The sequence below is a fragment of the Typopeltis vanoorti genome, chromosome 2 (genome assembly GCF_054136105.1).
Source record: "Typopeltis vanoorti isolate ZY-2024b chromosome 2, IOZ_Tvanoo_1.0, whole genome shotgun sequence".
Classification (NCBI taxonomy): Eukaryota; Metazoa; Arthropoda; class Arachnida; order Uropygi; family Thelyphonidae; genus Typopeltis; species Typopeltis vanoorti.
The window spans coordinates 181021958-181035994 of NC_143550.1; the positions used below are offsets into that span (position 1 = coordinate 181021958).

At 36.8% G+C, this 14037-nt stretch overlaps 1 protein-coding gene across 1 annotated transcript in view; it reads left to right on the forward strand.

Annotated features, from left to right (window-relative positions):
• Window positions 1-8373: 8373 nt before the first annotated feature.
• Window positions 8374-14037, forward strand: part of elgi (E3 ubiquitin-protein ligase NRDP1 elgi) — a 177894-nt gene continuing 172230 nt past the window's right edge. The window contains exon 1 of the mRNA XM_090414102.1: window positions 8374-8750. The gene's annotated coding sequence lies outside the window, so the exon portion shown is untranslated. The remainder of the gene's footprint in view (window positions 8751-14037) is intronic.

The window sequence follows — 14037 nt, forward strand, 5'->3', positions numbered from 1 at the left end:
ATATCCAGATTATGAAACCGCTCTTAAACCTCATTTTCAAGTTCCTCTCATCATTTGAAGAATATTATCTGCTTCTGACAGAAATGTGGAGTCTGCATTCAGTAAAGATATTCTGCCATTCGTTTTTTGATTTTACATGCTGAACAGTGATAGAACTATTTCAGTATGCCTTTTGGCGTGCACATATACAATTCCCTTTCATACTCCAATTTAGCTTTCCGTACAATACTCATAACTATCCTTGCTTGCTTGCTCTTTATATATTTCAGTTTCATTTTTTTTTTATGTCGAGGCAATACACGAGAGGTTGGTTGATCAACCTATAGTACACTAGTACTGTATATGGGTAGTGCATTTGGAAAGGAGGAACATTTGATTTAAAAGACTGTATATTGAATACCTTGAGAAACACAAAAATTGGAAGACTGTTCCCCAATACAGCAGTTGCAGGGATGATGGAGGAAGAAAATAAACCTGTTCTGTGGGTTTCAAGGTGCACTGTGAAGTGATGTTGAGCAGCAGCACGTGTTTCATCGAGCTTAGTTCTAAGTGGGGGAATTATTGATGATAAGTCAAATGAACATTTCCCATGGAAATACAGTAGTTGTAGCATATACATAGTGTAGTAACCAAACGTCTTTGCAGAAGTGGAGGAAAGAGTTGGTAAGAGAAGGGTCATTAAAAAGTCTAATTACTCTCCTCTGTATTGAATCAAGCTATTTAGGGGAAATTTTAGGGACCCATCGCATATGTGAGAGCAGTATTCAATGGCTGCGCGGACTTGGGATTTGTATAAAGTTAAGAGCTGTTCAGGGGTAAAGTAACATTTTAAGTGGAAGAGAAGTTCTAGTTTTCAGACCATCATATGCACCAAACCAAGATCCACGCCAGCTAAATGCGTCAACTGTGGGGGATCTCACCCTGCCAACTACAAGGGGTGCATTGCACACCCAAAGAACCATGAGTCAGCAAAAGCTGCCCTTCCAATACCCTGCAGCGACGCTCAAGGCAGAAGTGTAGGTCGCCCGAGAGGAATGGATCATTATTAGCAGAAGAGTTGGAAATCAAAAAAAGATAGAACGAATACTGTGAGGAACTGTACAGCAGAGTGAATAAAGAAAGTGTGGAGCTCTCTCACCAGGAAAATTTTTAATTGGAACCTTTTCCACTTAGGCAGGAAGTTGAAAGAGCAGTTAAGCAGCTGAACAGCAATACGGCCCCAGGTATAGATGAAATCCCAGTAGAATTAATTAAGGCCACATGGGACGGAGGAATAAGAATGTTTCATAGATTGATTACAAAGATATGGGAGACAGGATCATGGCCTAGAGACAGAAAGAAGTCAGTTTTCATACCACTGCATAAGAAAGGTGATATAACCGTATTCAAGAATTATAGAACTATTAGTTTGATATCTCATGCAAGCAAAATTTAATTGAAGATCGTGCTAATTAGGATTGGGGCCAAAGTTGAGGCAGAGATGCCGAAGGAACAAGCTGGTTTTAGGAAAGGTAAGAGCACCATAGATCAGATCCTTTGCCATAGACAGATCATAGAAAAATATAAAGAATTCAGATTGCTTCTGGTAATGTGTTTTTTAGACTACTCTAAAGCTTTTGACTGTTGAGCATGTGAAACTGAGAAGTAATGAAAAGAATGGGTTTTCCTCAACACACTGTCAGGTTGATAGCCAACTTGTATAAGGAGCAAGAAGCCACAATAAGAACAGGTGTTGGATTGACTGACTGTCTTCAAGTTGGAAAAGGAGTTAGGCAAGGATGTTTATTTTCTCCTCACTTGTTTAGTATATATGCGGAGGAAATCATTCATGGATCATTGGATAAGCTCAGGACAGGAATTAGGATAGGAGGTAGATTGATCAGTAATCTGAGGTATGCTGATGATACAGTACTCCTTTGTAATGACATGGAAGAACTAGGACTAATTCTTGACAAAGTTAACAAGATCAGTAATAACAGAGGACTCCAACTCAATTCTAGCAATACAAAGATCATGGTTGTCAGAGGAAATACAAACAGAGAAGCTCTTGAGGAACAAGTGTACCTTAATGGAGAAAGAATTGAGGAAGTTAGCAAGGTTGAGCACCTGGGATCCATTATTAAAGTGAAGAATTGCTGTTCAGAAGACATCAGAAAAAGGTTAGGAATGGCTAAAACATCAGTCGCAGACCTGTCTAATATCTGGAAGGATGGATTTATCTCTATGGAAACAAAGCTGAGGATTTTGGATGCAATTGTCTTCTAACAGCGACTTATGGATGTGAGACTTGGAACCTAAAGAAGTCAGATAAGAAACGTATATCTGCTTTTGAGATGAGTTGTTACAGAAGGTTGTTGAGGATATCATATAATGAGAGGTGTACAAATGAATGGGTGTTAGAAAAGATCATCAGAACTTTAAGGCTTCTTAAGGATATTGACAGAAAAAAGTTAAAATATTTTGGACACATAGAAAGGATGAAAGGGGAACTTCTCAGAACAATTATAGAAGGTAAAGTTCCTTCGAAAAGAGGTAGGGGGTAGACTATCATTGAGATGGGTGGATGGCGTGTTTAGAGTGACTGATCTTCAGAGAGTTGAGGCTGCCAGAAAAGCAAACAACAGGACTACATGGCGAGGCCTGTCGCGGAACATCACCGAGCATCGGAGTGACCATACGGCATCTGTAGTTGCCCAGTGAAGTAAAGAAGAAGAAAGTGGGACTGGAGAAAATAAATTTTTAAGGAGAGTAAATTAAAGAGCTCACAGTGGTTGGTTGCATTATGGGAACTATAGGCACCCCAAATGAATTTGATTGAGTTGGGAAGTGATATTTTCAACTAAAGAAGGTCGATTCCAGGTTGGGTGCTCTCTAGCAAGGTATGTCAGAAAAGATGTATGCAAAGACATACCATTGGGTCGAAATTAGTTAAAGAGTTCGTAGTTTGAAAGATTGCGATGAATAGTGATGGGGGAAGTGAGATGTGAGATTCTGCCAAAAAGAATAAGTGCGGTTTGGTAGAGTGAAATTGGTAGTGGACACTATTAAGGTTGGAGTTTAGGCCACAGATGTTGGTGAAATGGATATGTAAGGTTCTTTGAGTCATATATTTGGCCCCAAGGGTCTTCTACATTTCCTATGCAGTGCCTGCTTACTGGTCTCCATGTTGACTACTAGTGGCATTACGTGATTTTTGCACTAATTTAGCTTCTTTGTAGTCTATGATCCAATTTATTTCTTCATTTTGGCCTTTTTCTTCTAGTTGTTTTCGAAGTTGACAACTCTGTTCCCTCTGGGCAAATATTAGGTCTTGTCGATCACGTACGCGCGATTGGAAACAAGTCTCATTCGACTTGTTGTTGTTGATCGCTGTTATTAATTTAGATGTGCTTGTCAGCGTGTCACAAGTCACTTTTACGAGGCTTGGAAAGTTTGTTCCATACTTTCTTTGGTTTTGGGTCCCAAGCAATGGCACCTGACGAATTTTTAGAATCGTTGTTACATTCTTCTGCTAATTTGATGATCTCTTGTTTTAGTGGTTTTCTGTTTTCCGTCGGGAAGTTAAAAATAACCGCGTTGAATATTTTATTTTTGGCCTCCATCCAGGCCTGCATATTTGAAAATATGCCGTGATTGATATTCATATGGTTGAAATCGAAATATATTCGGTAAATACAAAAAAATGCGCTCTCTCTCGGTGCTAACTCAAACTGAACAAACAGAGTGAGTACGTGGTGGGCGAGTAAACCAAGGAGTTGAGCTACTTTACCGCGAACAAAGAGACCGTGAAATATCGGCCCTGACGGAGCACATTTTTCGTCTCTATTAATTAAATTATTTATTCATTAGTCCCGATTAAACGCTATTTACTTGTATTTTAGAGTTTCATGGAAAAAACCACAAACGAAACACTTAGGTTTTCGAGAGTTTTTTTAGACTATCGGGCATTTAGCTTTCGTGATCCGGTGCTGGGTCGTGACCCACCATTTTGGAACTGCTGGCCAAGTGGACTAACATAAAGAAATAACAAATAAATATTGTGATGAATGAATTCATTTTTACTGTGAATGATATTAAATGACATCCAATGAAGATTTCCATACTAAATCCATTACCCAGATTACCACACATGAATCAAATACACAACGTGACGTCAATGACAGATGGTCCCCTAAGGAAATTCTATCATTCCATTCCATACTCTAACAATCACCCAGAATTCCATGCTCTGACCATTTATAGATCATTAACTCTAACGCAATATATAACATGAAATAGTGTGGATGCTACTGTCGAGTTTCTTGCGTTGACATTGAAGGGTTGAAAAATTCGAGTTTCTGGAATGTGAAAAAAACCATTTGCATATGCCAGAGATCGACTAATTCGAAAGCAAGTTAATGATAGCTTAGAAAAAAGTTCCTAATGCCAGTGTGTAGAATCAAAATTAGAACAATCTTTGTGCAACATCTAACGCTATGGATGCAAACGTTGTTTCCACTTGGTCACATAAGACTATAAAAATCCTCATGTATCTCGTAACGCAAAAGCTGACATATAAGAAATTCGAATTTATTAGAGCTTATAAAACACCAACTTCATCATCTACTAATTAAATAGAGAATTTTAATGGTGCACTAATAACAGACGAACATATGCGGTACTGGGTGATTAACTAAATACTGAAGAGGTACGTGTACAAGAAAAATCTCAAGACAAGAATGAAGAAGAAATTTATTCAGCTATTGATGAAACTTTTTCAAGTAGTATGCGAAAGTCAGGCCTCGAAGTCAAAGAGTATTATATTTGATAATATCGTCAGGAGGGGTAGCAGTTAGGGTTATTACTGTTTTTTCATCAGCTGATCATACCATATTGATCATACTGATCAATATGGTATGATCAGCTGATGAAAAAACTGATAAAAAAACTGATCATACAATAATTACGAATGTTCAGCCAAACCCAGTGGGAAGGGTTCGACTGAACATCCGTAATTATTATAATTGTTTCTAAATAATTAATTTTATTCTTTCTTCATCTCGCTTTGCCATTACCCATTTAACGATGGAAAAATGGGTAATAAAACAAAAAAACAAACCATGTGCTGGTTACAAACTCTTCGATTAGTACCAATGAACAGTCGAGTGTCGTGCAGCCGGGCACGAGTTCTGAGAACAGCACTAACAAACGGCCGCACGATGTGTTGTCTATTATATACACTTACATAAAAGAAAAATATGTAATAGTAAATGACAATTCTATGAACATTTAAATCTGTTTTATTTTACCTATTGGCCATAAAAATTTTAGTGGGTCACGAAGATGGAATATTAAAGTAACCGGGCCATGAAAAAAAAAAGGTTTGGGAAACCCTGCTCTAGGCCATGTGTTCAGTATCTACATATTAAAGAGAACAGAAGCTTTTTTGGTGCTAAGAAATTTTGAAATCTGGAGGTAACTCTCTCCGATCTTAAACTATTTCCGAAAGTTCCCAGGCTATAGAATCATCACGATAGAAATATGGAAGTTAATTGTCGCGATCTCGTGACCTTGAACTCCTTAGTATTCTCACTGTTACCTGAAAAACATGTGAATTCTCTGCCTGTTTTTTCTGAAATGCAGAGTTCATAACTTCAGGTTTGTCAGTTTTCAGGAGGATAGAACTATTTGTCTGCGAGTAACTCGGGAACTAGCTGGGAAAAAAGGCTGAAAAAAGGAAAAAGTTTTCTTGTCTACAAATTGAGCCCGTAATAGTCTAACCTATGGCGGTCAAGTATTATGGTACTAGAACCAGGGCCGCGCCAACCCGAGGGTGCACCGCACCCGGGCAGCAACATTGACTTCAACACGACATTAACTAATATAATATTAATTACCCCTACTTTTAGATGTCAGGCGGCCGATTGAAGTTTGTACCTGGGCGGCAAATACCCTTGGCGTGCTCCTGACTAGAGCAGTGTCAAAAGGCTGAACGAAGGGACTTGGGATGGTCATTTTAGCCTATACTCTGGACAAGCTATCCCTGATTGACTATCCCTTGGTTTTAAAGAGTTAAATAGATTTAAAACGACTCTGCCTATTTTCTTTGGTGAATAGAATGCATTATTTGATTTTTTCTTTTTTGGATTGTATTTAAATAGTATTATGAGACTAACTGAAGCCGTCAGTTCCTTGTTTAGCCTCTTGGCGACTTTATTGCTTCGTTAAGCAGGACTGCCAGAAGATCGTAGACTCGAAACACTTTTTTCTAGGCTTTTTTATCTTTAGTTGTTCATGAGTTAGTCGATATTTGACACAAGCAAATACACTACGTTGAAAAAAGTATTTGGCCACCTAGTCGTGTTAAAAAATGCGTTTTAATTACATTTCTAATACCCAGTGGGACCACTTTGGCCTGAATGGCAGCAACTACCCTTCGGGTATACTTTCCATCAATTTCTAATAGGTCGAAACAGGAATATTCTTTCAATCCTCGCACAAAGTACCCCCATTGCTGATTCTGATGATGTCCGCTGTGGTCAGGAGCGAATTCATACTTCTAATTCATCCCAAAAATTCCAGTCTCGGTCACACAGTGCAGTATGTTATGGAACACTGTTCTGTTGAAACATATAAGCGTCCTTCCTGAAGCACTTCCACAGCGTAGGAAGCATGAAGTTGTCTAGGTAGCCATCAGACGTCATGATTTGGGAAAAGTTCACCAATGGACCAATCCCCATCCAACTGAAACATCCCCATATCATTAGTGAGCCTCCACTATCTTAACAGTTTGAATGATGTAGTCCTGCTGGATCTGTTCTCCGGATAATCTCTAGATCCAAACATGACCATTAGAGTGCAACATTTGGAAGCCTGATTCGGCGCTCAACAGAATCATTTCCCAATCTTCTGAGGTCCAGGAATGGTATGAAATACACCAGTCCAAAATCTTTTGGCATTGGGAGGAGGATAATGTTTGGCTTGTTCGCAATTCTGCAGTGATAACCTAAGACATGCAACTCTCTGCCAACAGTTCTAATGCTTACAGATGTCCCTGCAGCATTTTCCCAGGTTTCCTGCTAGTCGTTAATGACGTCTGGATGCTCGAACATTCCGAGAAGAGCTCGTCGATCTCGGTCAATGAATGTCAGTCGCCTCCCAGAACGCTTTACTGTTGTGATCAGTGGCGCACCCAGGGAGGGAGGGGGAAAGGGCCCTGCCCCCCCCCCCCCAAAAAAAAAGAAAAAGGAAAAAACACTAAAAAATTTAAAAAAATCTTTTCCTAATTAAAATTCATTTTTTAAAATTTATGTTGTGTCATGTCTTCTATTTCTACACTACTTATGGATTAGCGGCCATATAAGGTCGGAATACCCAATAGCTCTCTGGAATCCCGACCGCTGTGAAAGAAAGGAGAACGAAGTAATGCTCTTGCGGACCGAGCGCTACTTCGTTTGCACGAGCCGGACCGGAGGATACCACGGGTATCATGTATTGGCAATCACTGCAGATGCTCATAGGTCGTATGCATTCTCAAATCCTCTACTCAACTCGCCCCCTCCCCAAGATTAAATCCTGAGTGCGCTACTGGTTGTGATAGCACCATCAACTTTCCATATAAGAATGAATGGTGGATTTCGGTATACTGAGATGGTTAGCAATGTCACAGACAGAAAGACCACTGATGTGACACCCATATACTACTCCACGTTAAAAGTATTTCAGTGCAACTGAACCTGCCGTCTTGACATCGAGTACAGTGCCAAACATGCAGCACATCTCACCTTTTATTACCAGATTTACGCAGACACTCCCTGAATATTAGCGTGTAGTAGGATCGGAAATTTGCATTGCATGTGAAGTGTCGAAATACTTTTGTTAACATAGTTTAGTTTCGCCTGAAGGGCGAAACTAAACTATGTTAACGACACTTAGGATGTGAACTGTGCACTTTAGAAAATTGACTGTAGAATTCACATGGTTTCAGATAACAGTGCGAGTGTTAGGGTTTGGGAGCACGAGATGGACAAAATTGTATTCCATTTTCCTGTCCCGATGCTTCTAAACAATAGCATGGGAATTTTCGGTAATGGATATAGACGGAGACAGTTCCCTCCAGATTTCCAAAATTGCTTAGTGCTAAAAAATATTTACTTACTCACTTACTCTCTCTTATGATACTTAGTTATTGGAAACAGAGCCTAGTGTGCTGCTTCAATTAAAAATAAAATAAAGATCCTGGTCGACTGAGTTCAGAAAGTCTTTCGTTTAAGAAAAAAAAATGTGTGTGCGTGTGTGAGATAAAGAGAGAGAGGGCGCTTCAAAAGGATGGAATCACAAATTTCTTTCCAAATCACAGCTTCATATCTCTTTATTTTTTGTCGTTATGGTGACTGATAGTGAATGGACGTAATAGATGATTTTAAATTAAAGGCATATGTACTGGTGTAACCTTCAAACCCGAACGGTCGGAAACAACTGGCTTATCACTTGCTCCTAAAACTGCTCTGTAAAATTATATAAACTTACGCGTGTCGATTCTTTTAGTAGCGTATTGTTTATTTTGTTTGTAATCTTAAAGGCTGCGTGCTTCCTTTCCAGACTGTGGAACAGAGAAATGGAAGAGTATATCATCATCCGAAATCATATCACATTGTATTCACAATGGATGAGACAAAACAGTTAATATAAAGGTTTCTAGTGATGTTTATGATACAACTGCGAAAAAGTTAGTGATGAAGGTGCATATAACTTTCTGTGATCAATTCAAGGTGAGGAATTTTAATTATTCCTTACGTTTGTTATTCGTGCTGTGAAGAACTTATGCATATCCAACTAACAAAATAGAATAGAAAGATATAACGGTGATGCATATCTTAGCAGGAATAAATGTAATTTTAACGAGCATGTTATTGAAAAAAAAAAAAAGAGTAACAACAACTTACAATTTCACTAGCTTTTCGATCAATCCACTCAAAATTTTAATGTTCATGTTGATTGATCATTAGAATTTTGCTGTCGCTTTTCAAATTTAGAAACGGCATCTTATATATATATATATATATATATATATATATATATATATATTTGGGTTACCAAGTAATTTTATAAACTTGGTTCTTTTACTCCTAAAAAAAAAAAAACTTATTATATAAACAAAGGAGAAACTTTGGTATAACATATTCATTATTGTACTTATTTTTTGTGACAGATATAGTTTTAACTATTGACTTTTCTTTAAAACATTTCAGAGTATTGTTTAAAATGTGATCCAAGGAAGCAAAGTTTATATACTATTGAGTCAAAATACAAACAGAATCATTGAGCAAAATGTCCTTAATTATTATTGATATTGGCTTACAATGAATTACTAAAAATAAATTCGGTAAGCAGACTTTTTGTGCTTTGCAACAAACAAGAGTCTATTCTGATTCACTTACATTTCTCATAAAACGTTTCCTTGCCCAGTCTATTCATACACATGTTTGGAAAAAGCAACATTATTATTATTTAATATGAGTGGGGAAAACAACTGATTCACATGTCATACTATCAGTTTTATATCAGAATAGTATAATAATCATTTGTAATGATTGAAAAATGTTAAAAATGCCCTTATCACATTTTTATGATGTCACCAGTGTGATATAAAAACATTAACATTTAAACACTGCAATAGAAATAGTGATAAGTATTGGGGTGACAGTCAGCTGCAATATTTATTGAATGATAGCTGAAAAAGAATGGATTCTGAAATAGGTAGATACTTATTTTGACTAAGTAACTGAAATGCTAATTTCAAGTGAACTCATTTATAAGAAAGCTCATAAAAATTAAGTATAGTTTATTTTGATTAATTTTCTAAGTGCGATCGACATTTTATTACTATTATGTGGATGTTGTATTTTGTTTTGAGTGTGTTCAAAGATCTGAAACAAACATGATGCCACTAAAAAAATGAAAGAAATGATGTACTACTGTAGATTATTTGTTGACAATGGTTACATATAACATAATCATTATTAGATGTTACTTCATGAGCTCGGTTTCATTTTGAAATGAAAACCATATTGCTGAAAGAAATGCTGTACATGCTAATGTGAAAGTTGCTCTTGGAGATCTCGCAGATCTAATGAGAAAAGGAGTGACTCTTATCTGTCTGTTCTAGTGTTTGAGGTTGGCAGCATACATGTGAAAATTGCAGTTAACTCCATGGGATTAAAAGCAAACAAATCAAAGAAAGTATTGAAAACAAAAATTAGTTTTATTCTTTTGATCATCCTTTCATAATTGGATATGTCATGACTTTTTCCATGAATGTGTGAGTACTTGTTATGTTAATTTTTGTGACTGAACTGTCAATCTGTATACATAATTTGGGATCTTTACTAAAATTTGCAAAAATACTTCATGGCTGCATTTTTTTTAGTATCAAAAACAGTTATTTTTTTTCATTATCTATTTAAATAAAACAATTTTTTTGTTTAAAATCTGTCATCTTAAAATGTTAAGAAAGTCTACTGACATACTTCTCATCTACATAAGTGCTCTGTAAAACAATTAGATAATTGATTATGGCTAATTAATGAATATTATTTTTAATAAATGAATATGCTCTTTGATGTTATACTTCTGAATAAATCCAGCACAAGTCTTCAAGATTCCCTGACTAAATTGAAAAACTGTTGTAATAAATTTGGTATGAAAATCAGCAATAAAAAGACAAAGACAATGAAAATAGGCTGAAACATTGAAACATCATATCCTAAATGGTGACCCTATAGAACAATCACTGAAATATTTTACTGAAGTAAAATATTTCAGTGATTTAGGCACAATATTTAGTGAAGGTGGTAAATTTAATGTGGAAATTGACAACAGAATTAGTAAAGCTGGTATGGTAGGAAGTCAGCTGAATAAATTTATATGGAATGAGAAAGAAATATATGTAAGAAATGTAGTGTAATATGGTTCAGAAGGTTAAATAAGGTAGGTGAATTGGATGAATGAAGAGATTAATCATGCAATACAGAGGAAAAAGGCATCATGGAGACAGCATAAGAGGAGTGGTAATAATCAATTTCATGAAGATTACAAAGAACAAGCAAGGAGGTTGAGTTGGTTGGTAAGGGTTGTAGAAGTGAAGAATGAGCAGCAGTTAGCTAATGAAGCAAAAAAGAATTCCAGGGAGTTCTTTCGATTTTTGATATTTCGAAAAAAAGAATAATTATGAAAGAATGACATTGATTGGAGAAAATGGTATAAGAACTGCTGCAGAGGATATAGTTCAGATATTTAATGAGCTGTTCATAAAGGTCTTTCATTCTTGTGAATGTGACATCATGGAGAGTTTGAGAGCAGCTGATGATGAGGAGAGACTGACTGTAAGTGAAGAGGTATATGGAGAATTGAGTCAACTTGATGTTAATAAGGCTGTGGGACTTGATATCTTCTTCTTTTCAGCCATTTTCTGTCCACTGCTGGACAAAGGCTTCCTCCAGTTCTTTCCACCTTTCTCTGTCCTTGGCAATGGTTGACCAATTTTTCCCAACAAAATTTGACAGTTCATCACTACACCTTCTTCTTTTAGGATGTCCTCAGCCTCATTTCCCTTCTTTTGGAATCCAGTTCGTTGTCCATAGCTCATCTTCTCTTCTGGATAGATGTCTGGCCCATTTCCATTTTAGTCGCTTATGGTGAAGAATGATGTCAGTGAGGCTTCTTATCTTTTAATGTGATGCTTAGCATCAACCTCTCTATTTTTCTTTGAGTTGTTGTTAGTTTATTTGCCAGTGCTTTTGTTAGCAACCAAGTTTCACAACCATGACTGTGTATACACTACTGTGTAGTGTATACTTCCAGTCATCACAAGTGATGACTGGAAGTATACATTGGTTAAATGGCTTCTGTTTTAAACAGAGTGGGACATCATTGTTTTGAAAATGCTTTTCAATTTTCTGAATGCACCCCAGGCAAGTCGAACTCTCCTATTTATTTCCTTTTGGAGTCCACAGTTTAGATCAATGAGATGACCTAAGCTTGTATATGAAGAGATTCTTTCCAAAAAATTGTTTTCTATTATTATGTTTTTTGGTGTTACAAAATAATTAAACATGATTTTAGTTTTTTTTCTGTTTATTTTTAGACTGACTTTTCTGCTTTCATGATATAGGTCTTCTATCATTGTATTAAGGTCTTCTGGAGTGTTTGCAAAAATTATGATATTATCTGCATATCCTAGGTGTGTTAAGTTTCTGTTATTAATTTTTATACCAAGGTTTGTCCAGTTTATATTAATAAATATTGAAGGACTCGTGATAGAAAGTCTCCTTGTCGGACACCTTTTTCAATTGATATTTTATTGCTACTTGTGTGAAATTGGATTGTTGCTGTTGCAGTATGGTATATTTCCTGGAGGAGGTCCATATATTCTCCAGGAACTCCCTGATTCTGGAGTGCTTTGATTATTGCATTAGTTTTGATGGAATCAAATGCTTTTCATAATTAATAAAGGCTAAACAGAGAGGCAGTTGGGTTTCTTCTGCTTTTTCTATTATTTGTTTTACTGCATGAATATGATGAATTGTGTTAAAGCCTTTATGGAATCCTGCTTGTTTGATTTGAGTCTAGAAGAGAGGTTAAGCTGTTATTACTTTTGTGAGAATTTTGTACAGATTAGAGAGAATACTAATTAGTCTGTAGTTCTTTGCTTCTTCTTTGTCTCCTTTTTTAAATAATAGTATCAGAGTAGCATTTTACCAGTTTTCTGGTATTTCCCCTCTTCTAGGCATAGATTTAGTAAGTTTGTGACATGGCAAATTATATTGTTTCCTCCCCATTTAATTAATTATATGTGAATTAGGTCTTCACCAGGACATTTTCCATTTTTCATTTGTTTTAATGCTTGTTTTATTTCATCTGAAGTGAATGGGTTGATGAATTCTATATGCGATGGAGAAGAGTTATTTATATTTGATTTATCTATTGAAGGATCACTATAGAGTTCTTTATAAAATTCTTCTAGCCTGCTTAGGATTTGTTCTTGGTTCTTTATTATACTGTAGTTCTATCCTTATTTTTTATTGCAGTTATTTGGCTTTTGCCAACTGATAAATGTTTTCTTAGTATTTTCATATTCCATGGAGTCAAAAGACTCTTGGCAGGAGGTCCTTTCTAAGAAACACAATTCTATCAAGACTCATCGAGGGAGGTCCCTCCTAGGAAACACAAAGTCTATCATACCACTCCTTAAATGCATTGACCGTTCTTGCTCTCACCACTCCATCAGGCAATGCATTCCATGGTTCAACCACCCTCCATGCAAAGAAACCACTCCTCACCCTCTTTTTCACAGTTTCCTTTCGTAACTTCCAGGGATGGCCGCTTGTCATGACTCCTTCCTGCTGTTCAACCAAGCGAAAGAACTCTCCAGTGTCAACCCTGTAACCACCTATCAACAGTTTAAAAGTCTCAATCATATCACCTCTCCTTCTATCCACCAAACTTTGCAGTCCACACTCCCTCAGCCGATCCTCATAACTCACATTGTACAGCCCTGACAACATCTTTGTTATCCGTCTTTGAACCCTATCCACAGTTAATTTATCCCCTTCAAATCCTGAGGACCAGATCTGAAAACAATAGTCTGTGTAGTCTGATCAGAGTCTTATATAATGGAATGATAACCATTTTGTCTCTGCAGGTCAGTGTCCTTCTCATTATTGCAGCAATCCTCTGTGTTACCTTCACCACCTTTGCAATATGTCCTCTGAATTTCAGGTTTCTGTCAATCATCAACCCCAGTTCTCTTGTCTCTCCTACTTCCTCCAGTATATCTGCTCCAATAGCGTATGCAGTTGATGTGTCCCAAACCTCAAGACCTTACATTTTGCTGCATTAAACCGAGAACTCCATTCATTTGCCCATCTGTCTAGCTTATTCAAAATACTCCTGCAGGACTACCATATCTGCACTATTCTTTATAACCCTTCCCAGCTGCACATCATCCGCAAACAACTGAATATCCCCCTGTAGTCCACTCACAATGTCATTGATATA